The sequence below is a fragment of the Hylobates moloch genome, unplaced genomic scaffold, assembly GCF_009828535.3.
Source record: "Hylobates moloch isolate HMO894 unplaced genomic scaffold, HMol_V3 SCAFFOLD_18, whole genome shotgun sequence".
In the NCBI taxonomy this organism is placed as follows: domain Eukaryota; kingdom Metazoa; phylum Chordata; class Mammalia; order Primates; family Hylobatidae; genus Hylobates; species Hylobates moloch.
The window spans coordinates 62,778,499-62,804,531 of NW_026652293.1; the positions used below are offsets into that span (position 1 = coordinate 62,778,499).

At 47.0% G+C, this 26,033-nt stretch overlaps 1 protein-coding gene across 2 annotated transcripts in view; it reads left to right on the plus strand.

The window, feature by feature from the left end:
* GALNT2 (polypeptide N-acetylgalactosaminyltransferase 2) overlaps positions 1-26,033 on the plus strand; it is a 220,440-nt gene that overhangs the window by 43,332 nt on the left and 151,075 nt on the right. Inside the window, exon 1 of one of the 2 annotated variants that reach the window (XM_058430440.1) lies at positions 15,107-15,144. The exons of the other annotated variant lie outside the window; for it this stretch is intronic. The gene's annotated coding sequence lies outside the window, so the exon portion shown is untranslated. Of the gene's footprint in view, positions 1-15,106; positions 15,145-26,033 lie in introns of those variants that run through there. 2 annotated transcript variants of the gene reach the window in all.

Sequence of the window (26,033 nt, forward strand, 5' to 3'; positions counted from 1 at the left end):
TCAAAGCCTTGTGTGGGGATTAAGTGAGTTCATGTAACCAGAACACTTAGAATGGTGTGTTGCACGCAGTGATAATGCAGAACTACTCACTGCTGCTGGAGTGTGCTGTTATATTCTTTATTCGGTCCTCAAGACTTTTTCTATGCCTAAGCCTTGAGGGTCTCTCTCAGCTCTGCTTTTCTGTTTTTTTTTTGTCTTGAATGGATTTTTCTAGGGTCTTTTCTGGTAAAAAGAGACTGGCAATGCAAATACATTGAGCATGAGTTGAGAGGAGTTTGGACATCAGCCTGACCGTGGAATATTGGGGAGGCATGGAGTATATAGTTTCCTCTGGGTGGGTTACTGACAGACCATGGGACCTTTGGGGAAAAATGTATGCTCTTCTCTTTAAGTACAAGACACCATAACCAGGCAGAAGCTGATAAAGTAATTAGAATTGTTCATACCTGACTTGCAGGAATGTGTGTGCCTGTGTGTGCATGCGTGTGTACATATATATATACTGTGCATGCATATTTGTGTGCATTTACATACATATGTACACACTGCATGTGTCTTTGCATTTATGTACATATGGGCATGTGGCATGGGCATATGGCACATGCATATCTGTACATGCACACATGTACATAGCACATGCACACATATGCACATGCATAGTATGCCTGCATGTACATGTGCACACCATGCATGCATGTGCATACATGAGTGCATACTAATTTGTGCACACATGCACACTGCAATGTGCACTTACATGCAAGCCTACAATATGTGTTTGCAGGCACATACATGTTCACACACTGCCCGTGCACATTTGCATACACATGTGTGCATGGCACGTATGTTTGTGTGCACATATGCAGTACAACACAAATGTGTTTGCATACATGTACAAACATACATGTGTATTTACCTACATTTCAAGGTGAACCCTCCCCAGAAGGCTCTGCTCAATGAAACTCAAAGTGTTCAAAAGCATGGTCTGAGAAAGCATCCCTCCTTCAGGGCATGTACCCAAGTGGTCTTTCTCTTACTGGCTGAAATCGTCAGGGGTTGTTTCAAAGTTTTAACTTCTGATTTTCACTCTTTTGAATCCCAGAGCCAATACTTGAACAGAAGTAAGTTTGCTGTTACACCTCTCACTTTGATTAGCTTGTTGCGTTAAATTAATTGTCAGATTGCCTGAAACCAAAGCTTCTTAAAATGAACACTGGTTCACTCGAGACATTTTTGCAAGATCAAACATGGAAGATTGTGTCATTGACGAGAGAGAGAGAGAGCCAGAATACAAAATCTAGAGCTTTGGACCTGAAATCTGGCTGCAAGGTGGTTTTTTCCTGTCTTCCCTATGAAGTGGCCCCCAGGATTCACATACCAGTAGCCTCTTTTTGTTATTCTTTTTTTTTTTTTTCAACATATCCCCTTGTTAAAGATCCTGTTGATTTCAAGCGGAAGCAGCCTACTGTGCTGGCTGGCTTAAGCAGAAAAGGGAATTTACTGTGGGGACGTGGTGGGGAGGTGTCTTGTGTTACTGAGAGGAAGAAGGCTGGCTGGCCTCAGAAGGCATGAGAACTGGGACCTGGGTCCAGCCCAGTCCACGGTGGCCACAGCTGGATCTCAGCTCTGCTCCTCCGGGCCAGGTGGCTGCTTTCTCCTCTCTCTGCAGTGGGATTTTCTCTGCCCAGGACTCCTGTGTCTACTTGTGGATCTAATCTCCTAGCATAGGCTGAGCCTGCACCTCCTTGAGAAAACTGATCAGCTTAGCTTAGTTTGAGTGTTCATTTCAGGCAAACCCTGAAAGGGAGTGCAGCCTGCACATGGGGTGGGGTAGTTCTTAAAGGGAGCCTGCCTCCGGAGGCGCCGGGGGAACCTGCATTTAGAGTGTGTGCATGGAGCATGTAGCTTGTTCCTGTTTTCATGGAGTCGCAGAGATCAGAAAGCATTTATGCCTGTTTCTGACAGAGATGCTCACACCTGGTCTGAATGGGCAGGATTGGGGTGAGGGTGGTGGAGGAGGGATCTGGCCGCACAGGCAGTCTGCTGTGAGGGCCACTTCAAGCCACTCTTCCCTTGCTGGGCTGTGATTCGTTCTTTTCCAAGTGACTTAAACAGAGACCTTTTCTCTTGTTTGAGGGGATGAGGATGGTGAAGGGAGGAGGAGGGAGAGGGTGGACGAGTGGAGAAAGTGCAGTTGTGCTGTGGAGATTCCTGCTCTGCAGCTTGTCTGCTGTGGACTGGCCCAGGGGGTAGGTGGCACGGTATGTGTGGCAGGGGGGTGGGGGAGACCAGGCCTGGCTCCGCTGGTCCACTCTTGGGCTGTGAGCCAGGACAAAATCTTATACCAAGCAAGCATCTTTTCCAGTAAAATAGTGTATCTCCATGCCCTTAGGAACTGCCTGGGATAGCCTCATTCTGTCCTGGATTTTGTTCTGGACTCTGCTGCCTGTTTAGCGTGGACCAGTGACCTCGTAACTGTGGCAGAGGTGAAGGTCTCAGCACCTTCTGTGTGCCCTGTTGCATGTGTATTTGCCAGCATGCCTGGGGCTTTCTTCAGGTGTTTCTGGCCTGAGGAAGTATCTTACCCCCATGTTATTTGTGTGGCTGCACAGCGTCTGGAGGGAGGGATAGAGCCCCAGCGCTGGGCCCATCGGATCTGTGCTCTAAACAGCTCTGTTGATGCCAGAGCTGCCTGACTTGCTCTGTGCGGTGCTGTGAAGGTCAGGCTTGGAGAGTGAGAAGATGCTGAAAAAGGGTGAGTTTTGTTCTCTTCTTCTAGGGCTGTCTTCCTTGTACCAGTTTCTTTCTCTGTTCTTCTCTCCTTGACTCAGGAATCCAGTTTGCGCAGCACTTATATGGCGGGCAAACTCCAGTTTATACCTGGAGCTACAGGGCGGAGCTGCTGTCAGCTGGGAGCTGTTATTGAGAACCGGCTGTGGTGGTGGTGGATAAGAAGACCTGACCCCACCTGCAGGGGCAAGAAGCCTGCATAGCCCAGCTAAAGAGCCATGTGGGACAACAGTTGAGCAATGACAGTGGAGCCCAGTGTCCCATGCAAAGTGCTCGAGAAGTGGATGGGATGGATCCCTGCCGAGTGGCTCTTGAGGAGCTAAAAGTATCTTGAGGCTGATGTTGCCTGTTAGGACTTTCCCCAGCACAGACAGCATGTGGGATTTCAGATGCTCTTCTTGCCTTCAGAAGCCCAGGAGTGTTGGCAGCTTATTTGCACCTGATTAGGTAAAAGAGGTCATGATCTCTGAAGGTCTTTTCAGGGAAGGGGTCACTGGCCTTGCCAAATGTGCGAAGCGAGGCCTCTTCCCAGTTCTGCCTGTGACTCAGTGGCTGTGGCTCAGGGCAAGTCATTGGATTTGTTTTTTTTTGTTTTTTTTTCCAGAATAACGTCAGCATGTGCTGAGCATCTGACTCACAGGGTGAGGCAGTGAATGAAGGACTTCATCTCCGTGCAGTGCTTGACGTCATGGAATGAAAACCCTTGCGTTCCTAGCCTTGGCTGGCAGATTCTCATTTTAAGGAAAGCCGTTTTTGACGTGTGTTTCCTTTCAGTTCGGAGCTGGCTTCTGTTAGGACATGGGGTTTCTATCCACTTAGCTGTGTCTCTGGTAATCTGAGATTCTTGGAAACGGGCCATGGTGATTCCTCTGGCCACATTCAGGGTCAGGTTTTCATTTCAGCTTCCTGGTGTTTCCACACCTCATTCTAGGGGGAGGTTTAGTTGTTCCTTTCTCTGCTGTCACCCGGTAGCTTCCGGCCATTCCTTGTGAAGGAATCTTCCTAAGTGAATCTTCCCTGGTGAAGACTGAGCCCTGGAAGAAGAGAACAAATCTCACCCATTGTCACTTGGGAATTTCACTGGCGAAATTCAGTGAGGCGTTTGAGGTTCGTAAATGGGCAGACGTTTCCCACACGATTACGTCTGTATGTTGGAAAGATATTTCCAAGTTGTAGTGAGGTAGGAGGGATTCTCAGCGAGAGGAGGGGCTTGGGCTGAACCCAGCACTGCCGTGACATGAACAGGGGAAACAGCGTTGATGGTGGAGCAGGTAGACATTCCCTTGACCTCGTAAGTCCTGGATGCCACCCGTCAAACTGGCCTGCAGGCTAGAAATGATGCAGCTGACCCAGGAAACGCACTCAGCTCGCCTTTTAGTCTGGTCCAGAACGCTGAATCGAGTTCTTGGATCTTGGTGCTAAATACGTGGTGTGGCATTAATGGCAGTAAAGATGGATGGTTATGTACCATGTAGAACGTGCAAATCTGATTTCAGTAGGCTTCATTTTTTAGAGCAGTTTTGGGTTCACAGCAAAATTGAGCAGAAGGTACAGAGAGTGCCTGTATACCCGCTACCCCAACATCTAGCTTCCCCTATTAGTCTCCCTCCACCAGAGTTATAGTCCACAAACCTACACTGATACATCCTTAAGTCTCCCAAGTCCACAGCTTACATTAGGGTTCACTCTTTTTTTTTTTTTAAGATGGAGTCTCACTCTGTCACCCAGGCTGGAGTGCAGTGGCACGATCTCGGCTCACTGCAACCTCTGCTGCCCGGGTTCAAGCGATTATCCTGCCTCAGCCTCCTGAGTAGGTGGGATTACAGGCGCCTGCCACCGCACCAAGCTAATTTTTGTATTTTTAGTAGAGACAGGGTTTCACCATTTTGGCCGTGCCGGTCTTGAACTCCTGACCTTGTGATCCACCCGCCTCAGCCTCCCAAAGTGCTGGGATTACAGGAGGGTTCATTCTTGCTTTTGTACATTCTATGGGTTTGGACAAATGTACAGACACACCTCTGAGAAAATTGTGGGTTTGATTTCAGGCCATCACATAAAGCAAATACGGCAGTAAAGCAAGTCACACACAGTTTTTGGTTTCCTAGTGCATTCAAAGTTATGTTTACGCTGTATTGCCATCTGTGAATAGGGCAATAGCCTTATGCCTAAACAATGTACGGATCTTAATTTTAAAATATTTTATTGTTGAAAAATGCTAAGGATCATCTGAGTTTTTAGCAAGTCGAGTCATAGTCTTTTTGCCCGGTTGTTGATGGCTGCTGACTGATGAGGGTGGTGGTGGTTGAAGGTTGAGGTGGTGGCTGTGACAGTTTCTTAAAAGAAGACAACAATGAAATTTGCCACATTGATGGACTCTTCCTTTCACAAAAGATTTCTTTATAGCATGCGTTGCTGTTTAGCATTTTGCCCACAGTAGAACTTCTTTCAGAATAGGAGTCAGTTCCCTCAAGCCCTGCCACGTCTTTGTTAACTAAGTTTATTCTAAATCCTTTGTTGTAATTTTGACATGCTCACAGCATCTTCCCTAGGAATAGATTCCATCTCAGGAAACCACTTTCTTTGCTCTTCCATGTCTTTTTCCAGGTTCTATCATGAGTTTGCAGCAATTCAGTCACATCTGTCGTCTCCACTTCTAGTTCTCTTGTGTTTCCACCACAACTGCAGTTCCTTCCTCCACTCTAGTCTTGAACCCCTCAAAGTCATCCATGAAGGTTGGAATCAACTTCTTCCACACTCTGGTTAGTGTTGATATTTTGATCTTTTCTGTGCATCACGAATGTTCTTAATGGCAACTGTAAGGGTGAATTCTTTCCAGAAGGATTTCACTTGACTTTGCCCAGATCTATAAGAGGAGTCACTATCTATGGCAGTTATAGTTTTACAAAACATCTTTCTTTCTTTCTCTCTTTTTTTTTTTTTTTTTTGAGACAGAGTCTCGCTATGTCGCCAGGCTGGAGTGCAGTGGCACGATCTCGGCTCACTGCAACCTCTGCCTCCCGGGTTCAAGCAATTCTCCCACCTCACCCTCCTGAGTAGCTGGGATTACAGGCACGCACCACCATGCCCAACCAATTTTTGTATTTTTAGTAGAGACAGGGTTTCACCATGTTGGGCAGGATGGTCTTGATCTCCTGACCTCGTGATCCACCCGCCTCGGCCTCCCAAAGTGCTGGGATTACAGGCATGAGCCACTGTGCCCAGCCACAAAATGTATTTCTTAAACAAGACTTAAAGGTTGAAATTACTGCTTGATCCATGGGCTGCAGAATGGCTGTTGTGTTGCCAGGCATGAAAACAGTATTCACCTCCTTGTGCATCTCCATCAGAGCTCTTGGGTGACCAGGTGTGTTGTCAGCAATCAGTAGTCATTTGACAGGAGTATATACTTTTTTCCTAGCAGTCTCAACACAGACTTAAAATCTTCAGTAAACCGTGCTGTAAACAGATGTGCTGTCATCCATGTTCTGTTGTTCCATTTATAGAGCAAGGCAGAGTAGATTTAACATCATTCTTAAGGGTGCTAGGAGTTTTGGAATGGTAAATGAGCATTGGCATCAAAGTAAAGTCACCAGCTGTATTAGCCTCTAACAGGAGAATCAGACTGTCCTTTGAGGCTTTGAAGCCAAGCATTGGCGTCTCCTCCCTAGCAATAATAGTCCTAGATGGCATCTTCTTCCAATAGAAGGCTGCTGTAGGGTAGCCACCTTCATCAGGGATCTTAGTTAGATCTTCTGGGTAACTTGCTGCAGCTTCTCCATCAGCACTTGCTGCTTCACCTTGCACGTTTATGGTATGGAGGTGGCTTCTTCCCTTAAACCTCGTGAATCAACCTCTCCTAGCTTTCAGCTCCTCTTCTGCAGCTTCCTCACACACGGTTAGCTTTCATAGAATTGAGGAGAGTAAGGGCCTTGCTCTGGATTAGGCTTTGGCTTAAGGGAATGCTGCAGCTCATTTGATCTTCTATCCAGACTGCTCATACCTTCTCCATATCAGCAATAAGGCTGTTTGGCTTTCTTATCGTTCGTGTGTTCACTGGAGCAGCACTTTTAATTTCCTTCAAGAACTTTTCCTTTGCATTCACACTTAGCTACCTGGCCTTCCTCACTAAGCTTAATCATTTCCAGCTTTTGATTTAAGATGAGAGATGTGCCGCTCCTCCTTTCACGTGAACACCCAGAGGCCATTGTAAGGTTACCAGTTGGCCTAATTTCAGTATCGTGATATCGCAAAGAATAGGGAGGCTTGAGGGAGAGGAAGGGAGATAAGGGAACAGCCAGTGAGTGGGGGAGTCAGAACACATACAATGTTTATCCATTAAGTTTGCCATTTTATATGGTTCATGGTGCTCCAAAATGATTAGTATCATCAAAGACCACTGATCACAGATCACCGTAAGATATAATAGTGACAAAGTTTGAAATATTGTGAGAATGGCCAAAATGTGACATATAGACATGAAGTGAGCACACGCTGTTAGAAAAAATGGCAGTGATAGACTTGCTTGATGTAGGGTTGCCACAGACCTTCAGTTTGTAAAAAACACATTATCTGTGAAGCATATCAGTGTGAAGTGCAGTAAAGCAAGATATACGTGTCTGATGAAAGCATCCACCTCACTCTGTTCTGGGCAGTGTCATGTGGAATAGCTTCGCTGCCCTTGGAATTGTCTGTGCGCTCCCTGTTCATCCCTCCCAACCCCTGATAACCACTGACCTTTTTACTGTCTCCATCACTTTGCCTTTCCCAGAATGTTGGAATCATTCAATATGTAGCCTTTTCAAATTGGCTTCTTTCACTTAGTCCTATGTATTTAAGGTTCTTCCATGTCTTTTCATGACTTGATAGCTCATTTCTTTTTAGCACTGAATACTATTCCGTTGTCTGGATATACCACAGTTAATCCATTTGCCTAGATGTGTCCATCATGACAAAGGACATCTTGGTTGTTTCACATTGTAGCAATTATGAATAAAGCTGTTATGAACATTTGTGTGCAGGTTTTTGTGTGGACATAAGTTTTCAACTCCTTTGGTTAAATTTCAAGGAGTGCGCTCACTGGACTGTATAGAAAGTGTATGTTTAGTTTTGTAAGATCCTAGCAAACTGTCTTCCAAAGTGTGCAAGCCTATTTTTTGACCAGGGCGGTTAGTCACACATAGCAGCCACATCTGTTGTGGTGCCTTCCTGGGAGGCCCCTCTCTTTTATAGTCCCATCAGTGCCACCACCTGCAGGGTCACCAGAGTCCCTGTAGGGCCAGAAGCACAAGTATGGCTGGGTTCCTTATCTCCCGGGAGCCCTGACTTCTTCCCACGCCTCTCCAGCCTCAACTATTTTTTGCCTTTGCCGTACAGGGACTGGCTGGCAGTTCTCTCCCCACGTGGCTCCTCCCCGTGCTGTCTCGGTGGGAGCACCGTCCGGCCTTCATACCCTGTAAGATGCGGTTCAGATGGCACCTCCTCTGTGACACCCTTTCTCTCACCCTGGCCCAATTAAAAACAATTATTATAGTAAAGTTCAAATATATGTAAGTAGACTCAATAGTATAATGAACTCTGCCTGCCCCTCACCCTGCCTTTATCCGATCAGCCTATGGTCAGCCCTGTCCTGTCCGTGACAGCCCCGGAAGTGGGCCCCAGAAATCATCTTATTTTACCTATAAATATTTTAGTGTGTGTCTCTAAAAGATAGTTTAAACTCACAGTACCATAAATCATACTTAAAAACAATTAAGTTCCTTAAGAGCATCCATATTTAATTATCACTCAAATCCCCATTTGGTTCATAAATGTTATACCTGTATTTATAATTTTTCTTAATTCAGGATTATATAAAGTTACCAACTGTGGTTGATTCATACAACCTCTGGATCTTGGAAAATCAGAGTTTTCTTTTTTCCCTCTGCTTTTGGTCATTTCATTGGCTTGTGCGCGCAGGTTTTTGTGAAGGGAGCTGGGAATCGCCTTACTGTTTTCCAGCCTGGATTTTGTGGCTTGCATCTCTGGGGGGTAGTTTTCCATGTTCCTCTGTGCTCTGTGTTTCCTGCAAATGTGAAGTCAGGTGTAGAGTCTTGATGAAATTCCCATTTGATTTGTTTCTTCCTCTTTGAGGGATGGGCGAGGCTGCTTGCCACGTGGGGTCTGTGCTGCACTCTTTGATCTGGAGGCACAAGGCACTGGGTTTCTGTGGTGGAGGCAACCATTGATACTCAGTGTCTGTATCTCCTAGTTCTTTAGGCTTTCAAAATGGTGTAACGTTTTAATTCTATCTGCGCTTGTAATTTCTTTGCTAGGCTGTTTGTATAAAGAGAACTCCCCCCGTCCCCGCTATCTGTTTACCTGGTGGTACTGTCCATGGGGGAAGGATAACACCCATGTCAGTTTCTTCCTTTTATTTATCAGTTTCCAGTCAGTGGTAACCAGATAGGGCTTTTTGCTTGTTTGGTTTTGTGGCATTAGGTGGACTTACACATTTGCATTTCAGCTTATTCCAGTTATTATTATTAGGGTTCACATTTTCCCAGCTTTGGTCAGTGAAAGCTGCTTGAGGTGGGCCCTACATCCCATTGGCATGATTGTCATGGCCTTTGAGAACCGTGTTGCTGTATAGTGTGATAAGATTCCCGGGTCACGTTGTCTGTTCCTGCCCCGGACCTGGAGTCAGCCTTTCCCAGAGAGCCCTGGTTCTCTGTGCTGGGAAGCGTTTGCAGTTCGCTATTGGGCTCGGGACAGCCTGCTTTCCTGTTCCTCCCCTGTGCCCTCGGCACCTGGCCGGAGCATTTCCAAGTGTCTGCCACCATACACTGCAGTCCTCAGTAGCCTCTTGCATGCGTGGCGGGGGCGGGGTGGTGGGGGGTGGAGTGGGTGGTGTTAAAGGCTACACCTGGGTTTCTCCAGGCCTCAGCAGCTGGTGTTGTAAGGTTGCATAGTAACAGTGTTAACCAGCTTGCCCTGTCTCTTCTCAAAGTTCCACCCATTCAGTTCCAGGGTCCAGGAGGTACCCATCAGGAACAGCTCTTGGATGCCCTTGGGTCCTGGCCTGCCTCATGGATGTCGTCTGCTCCGATGTCAGCCATCTCCAGGGCTCTTCCCGAGAAGAGGGCAGTCCCCACCAAGGGTGTTACCTCCCAAAGCTGCCAAACTACAAACCCTCTTGGTACCTCCACGCATCCCTGGAGTCGGTTTCGGGGAACACTGTGTTCCATGTCTAAGTGGAGTCCCGGGCCTCTCCCCTCCAGTGTCGCCTGTGCCAGCTGGACACCAAGCAGCAGATCAGTCATGTAAATGGCTGCTCAGCTCCCATCTGCCCTTCCCTCCGCAGGACTCAGGGACGCACAGCTCCCCAGGGCTGGTCACCCAAACAACAGCATTCCTTTCTCCTCAGCCTCTCCCCAGGCTGCTTGGAGAGAAAACTTCCCTCATCCTCCTCCGCACACACTAAATGCCCTGCAGGTATCTTCTTTCCAGTGACTGTGGCCCCAGGTCATCACACATGGCCAGACACAGCTGAATCTCAGGCTAGGTCATGTTGGCACTGCTTCCACCCCTTGGATAAAGTAAAATTCCCAGTGACTTCCTTAATATTTTGATAGGCCGAGTGGCTTATATGCAAACTTTGATGTAAACACTAGGCCAGAAATTGGTTAACTGTGGTTTAGGACTCCTACTCTTCCTCCGGATTTATTGAAAACATGTCTTAGAATGGTATGCACCAAGTGGTTCTCCCTGGCACTGCATCCTGCTGGCCACGTACCCTTTCCTGATGCTCCTCTGAAGGGAGGACGTTTAAAGCAATGATCTCCAGCCAGTGTCCAAATGGAATGGAGCCACTTCCTTATTGACACTCCCTGGGATCTGGAGGTCACTTCCAGCTCTTTCCTCTTTTCTGCAAGAGCCGTGGTGCTGCACATGCCTGCTGTGTGCTGGCACATGCCTGTGGGGTTGTGAAGGCTTTGCGTGGGTCCCTGGACCACACCTGAGGAGGCGCTGTCTTAGCACCGTGGCGAGCGGTGGGGCAGGCTCCCTGCACTGGAGGAAGCACCAGCAGGCTTTTGTGCATGAACAGACAACTCTGTTGGCTTTCCTGCCCTCCCGTTTGCCTTCTTGATTTTTCCCTTCTCTTCTTGTTTCTGTCTCCATCCTGGTTGCATTCCCTCACTCCCCTCTTCTTTTTGCCTGCCAGGTTTCCGATGGGTTGCCTCTTTGAGGAGGAGAACCCTACCACCGTTCCAGAATACTCAAGGCAAGGTTTGAGGGGAGAATTAGGCAGGTATGCATTTCACAAGGCTTTGTTTTTGCCGAGGAGAACATCAGTGTCTGCCTTTAGTTCTGAGCAGCTCTTCTACTCCAGGCGCCCGAGGATGGGTAGCTGTTACTGGTGCGTGCCTGTCCATCCCTTCACTGCATCAGGGAGCTAGGTTGCCGTCATCATAAGCAATAATAGCTGATTGTAACTCAGGCACTGTGCTGGGAACTTTCCATGCCCACGGAGTCAGTCCCTTCAGCAGCCCCAGGAGGATGAGTGCTATTGCAAACCCCACTTTGCATAGATCCCAAAAAGGGGACATTGGGACATTGGGAGCATCAGTAACTTGCTCGAGGTCACGCAGCTAGAAGAGGGGAGGAGGGATTTAGAATTTATTTATTTATCTTATAACATTTATTTTTTGATTCATAAATTTATATTTCCCCTTGTAGTTTATTTAAATACTGTTAGGCTTTTTTTTTTTTTTTTTTTTAAGAGACAGGGTCTTACTATGTTGCCCAGACTGGCCTTGAACTCTTGGGCTCAACCATTCAAGCCTCAGCCTCCCGACTAGCTGGGACTGTGGGTTTAGAATTTGAATCCAGTGTTCACCCTTCCTCCTGAGCAGTGCTGTACCTTATGAACAGGTTGTTTGCCAGGAACTGGGAGAATGCCATTTTCCTCATAAACCTTTGCTCCACAAGCATGGGTAGACAGACAGCTGGGTGCTTTCCTTGGGTATATTTGGCAAACTATAGGGGCGAGTGGACCAGTTCTTTTGTAGTTGGTTAGAAAAGAAAAGATATCGCTTTCCCTTGAAAGAATTCATTCTCCATGAGGTTGAGGTTCAGAAAATCTATTAAATAAATCCCAAGCCCTGAGGCCTCCAAATCAGTGGCTGCTCCGCTGCTCCTCCCTCTCCCCCGGCCTGGTCTCTCAGTGACTGCCCTATCTTTTCAAATCATAGCGTGTTGGGACAAGTGTTCCAGGGAAGACCTCTGTCAGTATTTAGCTTACATTTCTTGGGTGTGCCTTTTTGACACAATTTTCCCCCCAGGGATAAGGAAACCAGAAAACCACAGCGGATCAGCGTGCAGGAATGCGTAAGGGTGGCTCTGCACGTGTGTGCATCCTTGTGTGTGTGTTTCCTTCCAGAGCATTTTAAAGGTCTCAGCTATTATTAACATGAATTTATTATCTATATTTAGGATAAGCCCACTAAGGATGATTTGGGATGAGCTGTGAATCTGTGGTGTATATATAGATCTCTGCACACGCGTGTAGTGCATATTTACGTCTGCACGTACTCCTGGGTGTTGACATCTGCCTGTGGAATGCAGACATCTCTGTGCAGGGTTGTAGCCTATCGTCTCTTGATTGGCAGTTGAAGTGTCCCGTGTCCCCTTGTTATTAGTAACTTACTTGGGGCTACATTGAGTTGGGGATATGCAGTAGTGATTTATCAAGACATTGTTATAAAGACACAAGGCTGGTTATAATAGGCTAATCAGAACAAGTGTATTCGAAGTGGCGAGTTTCAAACATGCTGTTTAGGAGGCTTCACACTTATTTTCAGTGTTCAGAACATTGTTGAACCTCTGCTTTTGGCATTGTCACAGCTAGTCCATGGGCCTTATGAGAAAATTATACTTGACATTTGGTGCCCACTGTGAGTTTCTGACCAAGAACAAAATTTCCAAGCTCGATCACCTGCCTTATTCATGACTCTTGGCTCCAAGTGGTTGTTAGCTGTTTCCAAAAAACAAATGTGCTTTAGAGGATGAACATTGTGCTGTTGGCTCTGGGGGCCAACCCATTAGGGGAGTTCCAGAAATATTTTGAATGTTGACAGCATCATGGGAATACCAAGGGTCTCCCCAGGGGACTACTTTGAAGAGGGGCACATGCAGGTTGGTCATGTCTTTGTGTGAGTTCCAGGGTTCGAAAATAAGTGACATATACCGGTTGTGTATGTCTGTGTGTGTGTTGCCCACACAGCTAAGTTTAGCCACCGAGCTTTGCAGACCTCTGAGAGCCGACTCCACCTTTGATTTTCAGTTGTCTTTCATTTTGTACCCATTTGATATTGTCTTGCTTGAGCCTTTGTGGAAATAGATCTTGACTTCATTTCTTAAGTCTTTTTTACTTTCTGCTGTTATGGAAAGGAAAAATATCTATTTTATTTAGAAGGCAACAGGTGTACTTATGTTTTTCTCCTGTATGATGGGTAGTGGAAATGTTTTAATTGCCTTCTTTTGTCTACTTTAACCTCATGATCATTGCATTTGTTTGCTAGTCCCTCAGCATGCGTGGTTTTGAAAATGACCTGCACACTTAGCAGATGTGATACAGAAACCAAACCCCCAAACCACACTGTCAGGGGACTCTAAAAATGTGAAAACACCTAGTTTTGGTTTCTTAGTCATTCTGTTTATTTGGTGAACTCTGTAGCTTCAAACGTACAGCTTTGACCACTTAATGAAAGCTTGTGGATAGTGATGTGAGGATGACTTGAAGATATGACTCCCTGTCCTTTGGACTAAGTGGCCCTTAAACCAGTCACATGCCTGGCTCAACTATAAAAAGAAGTAAAGACATTGTCATCAGATCTATACAATGTCAAGAATATTACCCGGCCTGGATTTAGATGGAAATGAATTAAGTGCAAGTACTGATAGGTACTTTCTGGGGGTTAATTTTATTATTTTCTTCTCTTTAATTTTGATGTAGACATGGAGACAGCAGAGGGAGAGAAACCAATTCTTAAGCATGTTGTGTGCTGGTGTGTTGCAAAACATTGCTGCGAGAGCTGTCCATCACCCACAAGAGCCCTTGTGACCTGATCTGTGGTCGTACTGGACTTGTGACAAGCTGGAATGTCCCCTTGTCACCAGTGGCATGTTAATGTTACTAAAAAGCAAGGAAAATATAATTGAGTTCTCCCTAAATCTACCTGTAGCATGAAATAATCTCTCAGGTTGCATCATGTCCAGAAATAACTATGGTGGGGCCTAATGGGAGTAATTTTCTGGCTCCAGGTATTTGGAGGAGGCAGGCAGCACTTCTCATTGGAGCGATTTGGAACCAAGGTAGTACATTTTCCTGCTGTTCCTGAACAATCTGAAGTTTTGCAGATCCTTGGAGAAATAAAAGCCACAGTCTTGGAACCTCCAACCTTCTTTTGGCCTGAGTCCTTCTCGTGAATTCAGCAACCAAAATGGAGTCATGGGAACAGGTGGGACCTGCCGTGATGGTCCCACCTGCATTACCCCCATGGCAGACTAGGGTCCGATCTGTCTGGGAATGTGGTCTTTCTTTCTGAGAACCCAGCTGTGTGGTTAGTAACTCAGGATTGTGGCCCTGTGGTTACTGTGCACTAATCAGCCCTCCAAACACTGGAAGAGCACGCCATGGTGTCTGCACCACTGGCTGTTTTCAAGAGTGTTGTTCTCATCCACCAAACAGACCATAGCCCTGCACTCAGATTTTGCTTTATTTGTTGATGAAGTTGGAAAGACTCCATGTGACCTGTAACCTGGTCTCTGCTAAGTGGTTGTTCTCTATTCTTGTCAAATGTGAAGGCTTCTCAAGCCTGGTTATGCATTATTGGCTGCCAAAAAGGGCCAAGTGTTTGAAAGTGAATACCAGATTGGAGAATTCATAAATGAAGATGCAATAACCCATCACACAATTAGAGTGCAGGATCCCTTTCCTAAAATCAAAGTAACAGAGATGGGACTAAGGAAGTTGTACAGGCCAGGGAAGGGAGGGGGCCATGGGGACAAAGAAGGAATAACTGGTTAGAATGTCCATGTGTTTCTCAAATTCTGCAGTTTCCTAGCGACCCCTCCTTCAGGAGTGTAGCGAGGCCTGGCTGGTGTTTGACAGCGTCACATATTTTACATTAAAGGCAGAGTGAATAAGGAGAGATGAAAGGTTTACTGCATTTGGATCGTGAGTCTTTCAGCCAAGATCGTGTCTTCAATTTTGTATCTTGTAATATTGCATCTGTGGGATTTCGTCAATAATGCTGACAAGATCTGAAGTTGTACCAAGGGATAGTGGGAGTTTCTCATTGGAGGTCGTAGATTTTGGTGGGTAAGAGTGTTCCAGCCCGTATAACCCCACGTGCACACTTTCCTGAGGAGAGACTGAGGCACGCCAAGGAGTGACTACACCCAGTGCAGGTTCAGCAGTGGCCAGGACGATAGTCCCTTTCAGGATTTGGAGTGGGGAGAAAAGGATTTATGGGGCTGACAGTTGTTTTCAGACCTAAACCGTTCCAGTGAAATTGCAGCCTTATTGCTCAGTCTGGCGGTTTCCTCTTCCTGGTAGTGGGTGAATGGAGGTGGGGGGAGCGTCTCTCCTCTTTTTTGGATAGATGTTAATATTTTGCACTACTTTTAGCACCTGGAGAAAACCCATTAAACAAATGTCCCCCCTCCCATTGCTGCCTGAGGCAGGGGCATGCGACCAACACACCCCTACTTTATTCGGAAACAATGACTTTGCAGCGACCCTAAATCCTGCTGTGAGCCCTGCCTGAGCTGGAGCTCCGTGATAAACTGACACCTCCTCCTTCATCTCTGCGGAAGACTCTCTTAATAGTGTAGTTTGATTTAAAATTCATTATGAAGAGTTTTTTTTTTTGAGATGGAGTATCTCGCCAGGCAGGAGTGCAGTGGTGCAATCTTGCCTTACTGCAACCTCCGCCTCCTGGGTTCAAGTGATTCTCCTGCCTCAGCCTCCCGAGCAGCTGGGACTACAGGCATGCAGCACCATGCCCAGCTAATTTTTGTATTTTTAGTAGAGACAGGGTTTCACCATGTTAGCCAGGATGGTTCGCTCTCTTGACCTCGTGATCCACCCGCCTCAGCCTCCCATAATGCTGGGATTACAGACGTGAGCCACTGTGCCCGGCCGAGGGTTTTTTTTGAATTTTAAAGAACTGGATCTATGTGAGCCCCTTGCGGTGGTGCTTGCTGTCTCGTCAGTGATATGCTCCCGTGGTCAGTTCATCAGAACACTCCTGGGTGCGTGAACTCTTTTGAGGTGTGAATTGTTGCGCTGTAACTCATTCCTCATTACCACGTTATTGCTGACCTGGCATGTAAGATGGGATGTCTTACAGGCCAAGACGGAACCTCCCCTCACTCCTCCCTGTGAAGCCAGCTGCTGTGGCCCTTGGTGCCCTCGGAGGAGCCATCTATTCCAGCGGCCCCCAAGGGCTGTGCAGGGGATGCAGGCACAGTCTGAATGGGATGATTTGTCCCAAATGCAGCTTTTCTTTCCTTCTCTAGAGTTTCTCATCACCAGCTGGGTGGCTGCAGGAAGGATGTCCGAATCCTTACCAATACCCATGAGGCCAGGGATGGTCAGGCCCCCGGAAGGCCTCTTAGTACCCTTCTGGCCATCTGGGGCCATCTATCCTATAGCATAATCTCTCTGTCACACCCCACTCACCATGTGCAGGTACTTCTAAATGCAAGTGCGCTGGAGAATGTGTGTGTGGGGGGTTATGAAGGAAAACAGGACCTTCACTTGTCATGGTGTGTACAAGGGCAGGCATGTGTTCTCTGATGTTATATGGATTTTGTGGCCCTGAAGCCGTCAGCCACTTGGAGTTTTGGGGGGCTCTGCCTCTTCCCTGAAGCTGTGTTCTGTGGAGGCCACAGAGTCCAGCGTCTGCATGGCTGCTTATTAAATACAGTGGGCCACTTGGGTCTTGTGCACCAGGGATGGAGCCACTGGCTTCTGGGTTGCCTCTGGAGTTGCTGGTTTTTTGATAGGGAGGTAAGGGAGAAAGTGAAACAGGAATGATCTTAGAGAAGGGACTTTCATAAGGGTGTGTGTGTGGGGGTGGGGTGGGGGGAGGTGAGCTTTCCTTTTTTCCCCCAAGCTAGTCTCTCCTGAGTGTCACAGGAGCCTGAGTGTTGGCTGGGAGGTATCTGTCTTCAGGTTCTTCCTTGCTCCAGTCTCCTCTTCTCTTGGAAGTTCCTCTTTCTGCCAGAGCATCAGCTCAGGACAGCCTTCCTGAGCCCCCATATTCCTATATGTGGGGTGCCCCGAGCCCCATCCAGGGCACCTGCACTTTTGGTTCAGGGACATCTCATGCCTCAGCACTGTTGAGAGCAGCTCAGCCCTGCACTTTGTGGATGTTTGAGTCAGTGGAGAGGATTTTCTGGATTATCAGCAATACTTCCGCCAGCTCCTTCTTCCTGAAGCCCCCGCGACACTTGTGAAGCACACACCCTGCTTTTACTCAGTGGCCAAATGCCGCTGCTAGCGATGCATCAGTCATTCGGTGTATTTTGGGCTCTCTCATAATTTTATGATGAGTTTGCTGTTCGTTTGTAGTCTGTTTCTAATCTGGCTCATTAGGAATTAGCAAAACTTGTCTCCTGCTCAAAATAGATTGTGTTGCCAGGATTCAAAGCCAAATTCTGACTGCAGATATGCTGTGAATTTTTCTGTTTCCTAAGACTTTTTTCTTTCCTGTCCCATAACCTGTTACTGGGGTAGAAAATCCACAAATTTAACTCTTACTATTTTATTTTTTAGAGACGAGATCTTGCTCTGTCACCCAGGCTAGAGTGCAGAGGCGTGATCGTAGCTGCCTGAGGCTTCAAACTCCGGGGCTCAAGCGATCCTCCCTCCTCAACCTCCTAAGTACCTGGGACTATAGGTGTGTGCCACCATGCCTGGCTAACTTTTTAATTTTTTGTAAAGATGAGGTCTTGCTGTATTGCCCAGGCTGGTCTTGAGCTTCTGACCTCAAGTGATCTTCCCCCCTCGGCCTACCAAAGTCCTGGTATTATAGAAGTGAACCACTGCACCTGGCTCACAAATTTAACTCTTTCAAGAGGAAACAGTATACCCAGGGTCCTTAGTTTTTTTTCCCCCAAAATTCTGTCACTTAAAAATAAAAGTTCAGCTTTCGTTTTAGACTCGGTGCGTGTTCAGGTTTGTTCATGGGTATTTTGCATGCTGCTGGGGATTGGCCGAGTGTCCTTCTGCTGTGACTGGTTGACCTGACACTGAAAAGGCTGCTGAGTTCTGTTAGTCGCTCAGCATCAGTGCATTGGAGCTGGAAGGACCACAGTTGTCCCCAGGCCAAGCTCCTGGCTCTGCAAAGCAGGCATTGCTTCTGCAGCTTCCTGTGGACAGGCATCACCCGTCTGCTGAAGTACGCTGAACGGGCACAATTGCAGAATTACTGCCTTGAGATCTGCATGACCTCCATGTTCTTACTTGTGGAATGTGGAGTCCAAGTCTACCATCCCTGCAGTCCTCTCTTGTCTCTGAAGCTTTGAGTGAGCTGATGCCCATCACTGTGGAACTTTCTAGTCCTAATACCTCTTGCACATGAAAATCTCTCTGCTATTTGAAGACCTTTCTCATGCCGCCTTCTACTACCATCCATATCTTTCTTCTGTAAGCTAAACCTCTCTAATTGCCTCACATGATAAGATTTTGAGGGATTTCTTCACCTACCCACTCCACTGCCCCAGCCAGGCCTCATGATAGCTTGGCTCATAATAGCCACCCAGTGGCTTAGGAGAAGCACTTAGCATGGGGTCTGGCACTTAGAAAGCACTCACTAGATGCTCGTTTCTGGACGCTGCTGGGCACTGGCTGATGTTAAGGACCGCCTGTGCTCAGCCGGTTGTGAAGGGTTTGGGAGCCTGGCGTTTACCCCCACTGTTGGATGAGGTGCTTCAGGGAACACCAGTTTGATACAGAGGCGGTTTGGGGTTTACTAGGGGGTCAGCCAGCGTGAGTCACATGGTATCAGGAACACCAGGCCCAGGGGCTGACCCCTGTGTCTCCCCTGAGTAGGATGTTCCCTTCTGCAGGAGCAGAAGGACAAGCAGCCCGGAGCTGCTGCCCGGCTGTGCCCACAGTGGGATTTCTGCCGATCAAGAGTCTGGAATTTACACTCCAGCAGGTTTGGAAGTCTCGGCAACAGCTCCTGTGTGTTCAGTCAAGCTTGGCTGACCGTGGCTAAACCACTTTAATGAGTTTGTGGGACACCAGCGAAGCTGCAAACTGGGTTGGGATGGAAGCTGAGTGGGCGGGTGGGGGCTCAAATGGGAAAGCGCTGGGAGGGCTGGCCCACACCCGCGACTGCCCTGCGTCTCGTGGGAGCAGAAAGGTGGAGGCTGAGCCTGAGATGGGGTAGGAACCCCTCTTAGGAGCCTGTCAGGCACCCTCCAACATAAAAATTTTAAAAATTTAAGTATTAAAAAAACTAGGCATCTCGCTAGCCTTGAGAAAGAAATTAACAACCTAATAAGATAGCTTAAAACAGTATCTAAAAAGCTAGTCACAAAATGTTTGGTTTTTTATAAAAATTAAATACCTTTACATATGTCCCTGAGTCGTTTTTTAGAAACCTGGACCCCCACCAAATAAGAAATGCTGTCTGCAGCACATAGACCTCGGGTAACGGAAAACCAAGGACAAAACTCTGATCGCCAGTTTTCTTTCTGAGAGGCCTGGAGGAAGACACTTCCACAGGCCAGATGCTAACATTAATTTCTGCTGATCCCAAATTTCTAGACAAAGCTTTGCCTCCTTAACCAATAGCAAATCAAAAAACCTTTGAATCCACCTTTGACCTGTGGGCCCTGCTTTGAGACATCCCACCTTTCTAGGTCGATCCCATGTAGAGCCTTTGTGTATTGATTTATGACTTTGCCTGTAACCTCTGCCTCCCGCCTTTAAAAACCCTTACCTGTAAGCCATCTGGGAGTTAGGTCTTAAGCACTAGCCGCCCAATTCTCCTTGCTTGGCACCCTGCAATTAAAACCTCGCACTGTCTCGCTGCTATCCTGATGTCAGCGTTTAGCTCCGCTGCACCAGCCAAGTAGACCAAAGTTCGGTTTGGTAACAAGCCCTGGAGAGATAAGGCAGGGGCTTGGCTGGTCCAGGTGTGGGGTCCTGTTGGAGGCCGAAGAGTGAGGGTCGTGATCAATTCAGTATACCACTGGAGGCTATATAAGTAAGCAGCAAACTGTTTCTCATAAATGCAGAATGTTGGCAAACTGACAAACTGCGTCTGCCACCCAGAAGTGAAGCTGAGGGCAGTTACGACCCAGATGCAAGTGTTTCTTATGATTAGGCATAATTGAAGCCTGTTAGTAACAATATGAACCTGTGATCAATTAAGCAGCTGACCAATTGTTACCTCCTTCCTGCTGTTGTTACCCAATAAATATGAAGGGCTGTAGAAGCTTAGGGGGCTGCCTTTGCTCACTAGAAGCAGGGAGCCTTTTTCCTCTTCTTCTCTCTTCCTCCCCATGCTAGCCTTCCCTTAAAATAGTTACTTTTGTTTTTTGTTATTTCTACGTTCATCCCTTCAGTCAGTCTCGTAATGACGGTCTCAAGTAGCAGTAACAGTAGTAACTGCTGTAATGACAGTCTCAAGTAGTAACTGTGGCAGTCAGCAACGGGGTCCTGGGGGTAACTCTCTAATGATCTGGTTTTCACTGCCCCGAAATAGATAGGGGTAGGGGAGACCAGGACGTCCAGCCTGAGAACTGTTAAATCACCCAGATTTCCTAAGGGAAGAACACACCAGACTCCCTTCCTGTCCAGGGGCTTGGTGGCCATCTCTCCAGCTGATACTGGGAGCCTCACAATGGGATGAGGCTGCCTTCCATCACAGCTCCTTGAACCCTGGGAAAGCCCACAGAGGCTGAGTCCTGCACCCCCTCTAGTTGGGTCTGTCTCTTCCTCTGGTTTTCCTGCAGGGCCAGGCCTTGCTGAGAATGTGCGATTGGGAGCCATGAGGAAGGGACTGTACTAGAGAGGTGACACGCAGACTGTCTTGGAACTTGCTTGGGAAGAGGTGGAAGATAGTGGTACATAAATGGAAAAGGTGATCTGTGCATTTCCTGAAGCAGGTACAAACCAGTGGTTGAAAGAATTAAACCAGCCATTTAGAAAAATGTGACCATTTTGTTGCAACATAAAGGACTGCTATATTAGTTGTTTCTCTTCTTTCTGAATTCCTCTAAGAATATCCGAGTGTCTATTGTGCTGTGTTCCTTTTGCCCTGGAATTGTGTTTCTTGAGCATGGGATGAGAGGGTAGCATTCTTCCTCTGTCATCCTCCACCCTATTATAGAACCGATGCATATTAATTATAAAAATACAGCCGAGCATAAGGAAGCAGGAAGAAGGAACACATAATTCATGCCACGTAAGCTTCCCCACCACGGTGCCTTCTAGGCTTTATTCTGTTTGGTTTTTTAATATACTCGTGGTAACAATGTATTGCAGTTTGGTTTTTTTCCCTGCCTTGAAAGTTTTAACACTATATTGTATTTTTACATGATCTGAAAAGCTTTTATTAACATTGTATGGATATGTCCAATCTACCTAGCTAATTTGGTCTTTTAACTTAAGATGAACCTTTTTACGTAAACCTTTGCAATACATTCTTCACTATATCCTTAGAATAGATTTCTAAAAGTGGAATTACAGGGTCAGAGAGTTTGAACATTTTTAAGGCTTTTGATAGTTGTTCTCAACTCTTTTCCAGAAAGGTTGTACAAGTTTACACTCAGACCAGAAGACTTTTTTGTACCTTTGCCACATTGTTAACATTTGCAAATAAAATCTTTGTATATTGCCTAGGTGGTAGTTGACATTTCTGTTTTGATTTTTTCTTTTTCTTTTCTTTTCTTTTTTTTTTTTTTTTTTTGAGACAGAGTCTCACTCTGTCACCCAGGCTGGAGGCTGGAGTGCAGTGGCATGATCTCAGCTCACTGCAACCTCCACCTCCCGGGTTCAAGCGATTCTCCTGCCTCAGCCTCCAGATTAGCTGGGATTATAGGTGCCTGCCACCACGCCCGGCTAATTTTTTGTGTTTTTGGTAGAGACGAGGTTTCTCCATGTTGGTCAGGCTGGTCTCGAACTCCTGACCTCAGGTGATCCACCTGCCTTGGCCTCCTAAAGTGCTGGGATTACAGGCATGAGCACCACACCCGGCCTTAATTTTGATTTCTTTAGTTCTCTTGAATTGAAAAGTGTCTCGTATGTGTTATCTGATCCCATAGCCTGCTTTTCTCATACATTGTGTTAGGTGTTTAATAAATATTACAAATTGCAACTCTTTATCTATTTTTAGGTAATATTTTCCCCACACTTTTTTTTAAATAGAGAGGAGACTTTATGTAGTTAAATTCTCATTCTTTTGCTTTCTGGTTTCCTCCGTTTCTTTTAAGCTTAGAAATGCTTGTCTCATCTAGAAATCAGGTAAGTAATACTTAATTACATATTACTCTGATACTTGGTTGGTTTGCTTGATTCTGATATTTAACTCTTCAGCCACCTGAATCTGTTTTTTTGTTTTGTTTTTGTTTTTTTGTTTTTTTTTTGTTTTTTTTTTTGGCGGAGTCTATGCATGGCAATCTCGGTCATGCAAGTCGCCTCCGTTCAGCCTTCTCCTGCCTCAGCCTCCGAATGTGGGATACAGGCCCCCCGCCCGGTAATTTTTGTTTTTTAGTAGAGAGGTTTCACCACATTAGCCAGGATGGTCTCAATCTCCTGACCTCGTGATCCTGCCTCAGCCTCCCAAAGTGTGGTTACAGGAATTTGGTATTTTTGAGAAGTGCAGCTCTAAGTTGGTTCTATCCCCTTCTCCCAGTTCCTATCCAGTTGTTCAGGTGAGACAGCCATTTTTTATTTCTTTGTTTTCAGAGAAGCTGTATCTATCTGTGGTGTATCCCTCTCAATCCTCCCCTCATTCTGGGTTGGGCCCAGGAGGAGGGCATCCAACACAGACCTGGTGGAGAGGAGCAGCTTTTTTTAAGGCCAGTAGTGCTCAATATTTATAAACTCCTTCTGTATCAGCTCATGAGACATCTCACACTTGTACCCTTCGCCTGCTTGGCTGTGTGACTGAGAGGAGCTAGGCGTGGAGTGGGACAGCAGCGAACAGGTGAGGTGTCGGGGCAAGCCCACCAGCATCCCTCCCGTGTTGTCTGCACTTCAGTATTGGATTCCTCCCCGTGGACCCAGTGCTCAGAAAATCCAAGGCCAGTCTTGGTGCTACAACTTGCTTAGACAAATCACTGAGTCGTCTGTGTCAGCCAGTTTCTTCGCTGTATTTAAGTATGATCAGTGTGAACTAAAAACCTATTTGGCCTGCCTGTTGTGAAGCTTAAATGAGACAAAGTATCTGAGAGTGTTTCAAATCATCTAAAGCATTGCGCTCATATAATTTCAGAGCAATATTAATGTATTAATTTGAGCCTTTAGGTGCTAAGGATCGTAAGATGCACCATCATTTTGTCAATTTTAAGATGCATTCCCCATTTCAAATATGTCGGAACAGGAAAAGCATGCATCCTGGAATTGATGTTTGGTCCTGACTCTCATGAGGAGTGAGAAATGGTAGAGACAGTGTCCTAGACTCAGGGGTGGGGTTGTGAGGGGTGTAGAGGAAGACAGTCATGGATACCCATATTTTATTCTCTAATGATACAGAATCTTCATTTTGGGCTGATTCCTATGGCTCTACTTTCTCTTTGTAATTCTACTTTGTGATGCATGTTTCAGAAGAGAAACCATTTTCCAACTTTCTTCATCTCATTTGCATTGTGCTAACAGAGAAACTCTGAATTCAGCCGAGGTGCATTTTACTTTTCTTTTGGTGAATTGTCAGGCATGAGCCACAGAAGCCATCAGAATCAGGTTTCTGTGTGGAAATCACACGGCGGGGAGGTGGAGGCACAAAATGATCTTAATGACATGCACATCTTCCTGCTGCCTTGTGGAGCTGAGTGTGGGGGGCCCTTTGCAGTCTGGCAGGCTCAGCTCTGGATTTGAATTCAGTCTCTGCCATTTATCACTTGAGGGATCTCAGATGAATGCTCTTTCCCTTTCCCTTTGCTTGAGACAGTCTCCCTGTGTCACCCAGGCTGGAGTGCAGTGGTGTGATGTGGCAGCCTCGACCTCCTGGGTTCAAGCAATCCTCTTGCCTCAGCCTCCTAAGTAGCTGGGACTACAGGTGTGCACCACCACGCCTGGCTAATTTTTTCTTTTTCTTTTTTTTTTTTTTTTATAGATGGGGGGTCTCACTGTGTTGCCCAGGCTGGTCTTAAACTCCTGGTCTCAGGCGAGCCTCCCACCTCCGCCTCCCAAAGTGTTAGGATTACAGGCGTGAGCTGCTGTACCTGGCCAAGTGCTGTCTTTCTGATCCTTAGTCTTCTGTTCTATAAAGTGAGGATAAAAGGATATATTCTGGAGCATTGTCAGGAGAATTGAATGAACTGCATGTGTAAAGCCCTAGCAGAGTTTCCTGGGTATACAGGAGGCACTCAGTCAACATCACCTCCTTCCTGTCTCTCTCAGGAGTTGGAGGGTGACAGAGCAGAGGAGATTTAGGTTTTCAGTCTTCTGGGGGTGGATCAGGTAACTGCAATCGAACCTGCACACATTGTTTTAGTGCCACGTTGATTGGGTCGCACCTGATCATTTGCTTCTGGTCTGAATGTCCCAGATCCCTGTCAGCACATGTCTGGCACCAGCCGTCCTCTGATAACCCTGCCGTAGAGCTCCAGGAGAGAGTGAGGCCTGTTCCTGGTGGCGTGAGTTGTTGAATTGTACTCTTTAGACATCAAACCTAGTGTTTCAAAACACACATTCGTACGTGAGGCCTGTCTGCCGCGCTTTCTCTCCCGGATGTGAGTTCCAGCACGTGCATGCACCCCCTCACTGCCCCCCATCCAAAGCCACAGCCTGCCCTGTCGGAATATGTCTAGCCCTAATGAGGGAGGCGTTGTCTTCAGATCACACACTCTGCAGCGGCTCTGCTCTGCCCCTTCTGGAGCGCTGGGTGTGAAGAGAGGACTTCAGAAATAACGGGGGCAACGTTCTGCTTTGATGCTATTATTAGAATTTTCCAAACACCGCTTGTTTGTAGCTTCACAGAGACTTGGAGAGAGGCGAGTGGGAAGAGGTTGCTGCTAGTGCCATTGTACGGGAAGCTCGGTGGCATTTATCTGGTCCAAGGTCATTCAACAAGAACAGGTCGAAATCACCCTCAGACCGAAGAGCCAGCCGTCTGTGCGTTTTGCTTTTCCCGCAGTTCAGCCGGGACTCTGCTTCACGGATGCTTTCACCGCACGCACAGTGAAGCCAGACACACAGGCCCTGCCTGGTTGGGGGCGAGAGCATTTTTCCATAGTCAGTGGGCTATTCCGAAGCTAAGAGACCATTTCCTTGAACCAAAAGGCTGATTCTTTCCTGCTGGAGCTCCTGTTTTCACACTCATTTCCCTGGGGAGTGGAGCTCAGGCGTGTGGACTGTTCCCACCCCCGCCTCCACCCAATAAGCTTTGGGGGAGCCAAATAGTGCTTCTCATTGGAGCCTGAGTGGATGCAAGGAGGCACACATGCTTTGTGGAAGGGAATCAGTGATCTGTCCTGCTGCTCTGGGGCTCTAGCATGGAGCTTCATGTAGGCTGGGGTGGGGTTGGTTTTGTGTGACAGCCTGCACAGAGCTGGTGGATACGGCCGAAGCCACTTCTGCTTCATGCTGTGTTTGGGCCAGATGTCCTTGGTGGCTGGGAGGGTCTGCTGTGGAGGTGCCCATGGTCAGACAGCCTGCAGGCTGCAGTGGCTGACCTGTCGCCTCCTCACCTGACATTGCTGAGAGGGTGCTTGCTGGGTGTTCTCAGCTGGGCAGCCAGCCGAGGCTGTCACAGTGACAAGGGAGGAATTATTTTCTCTTCAAGGGGTGGATGTGAATTACTTAATTATTTGCAGAAGGGTCATTGCTTTTTACTTACATTCTCCTGGTTCCTCCCCAGTGGAAGCATCAAGACCCCACTGCGACAGGCTCGTCAGCATCTTGTCACAGCTGTGGATGTTTGCCAGGCTTTCTGGACGAGTCCAGCTCTAGATTGCAACCTGGTTTAGCTACACACATTGAAAAGGAGAAGAAAAAAGTAGAGATAAGATAGGATTTG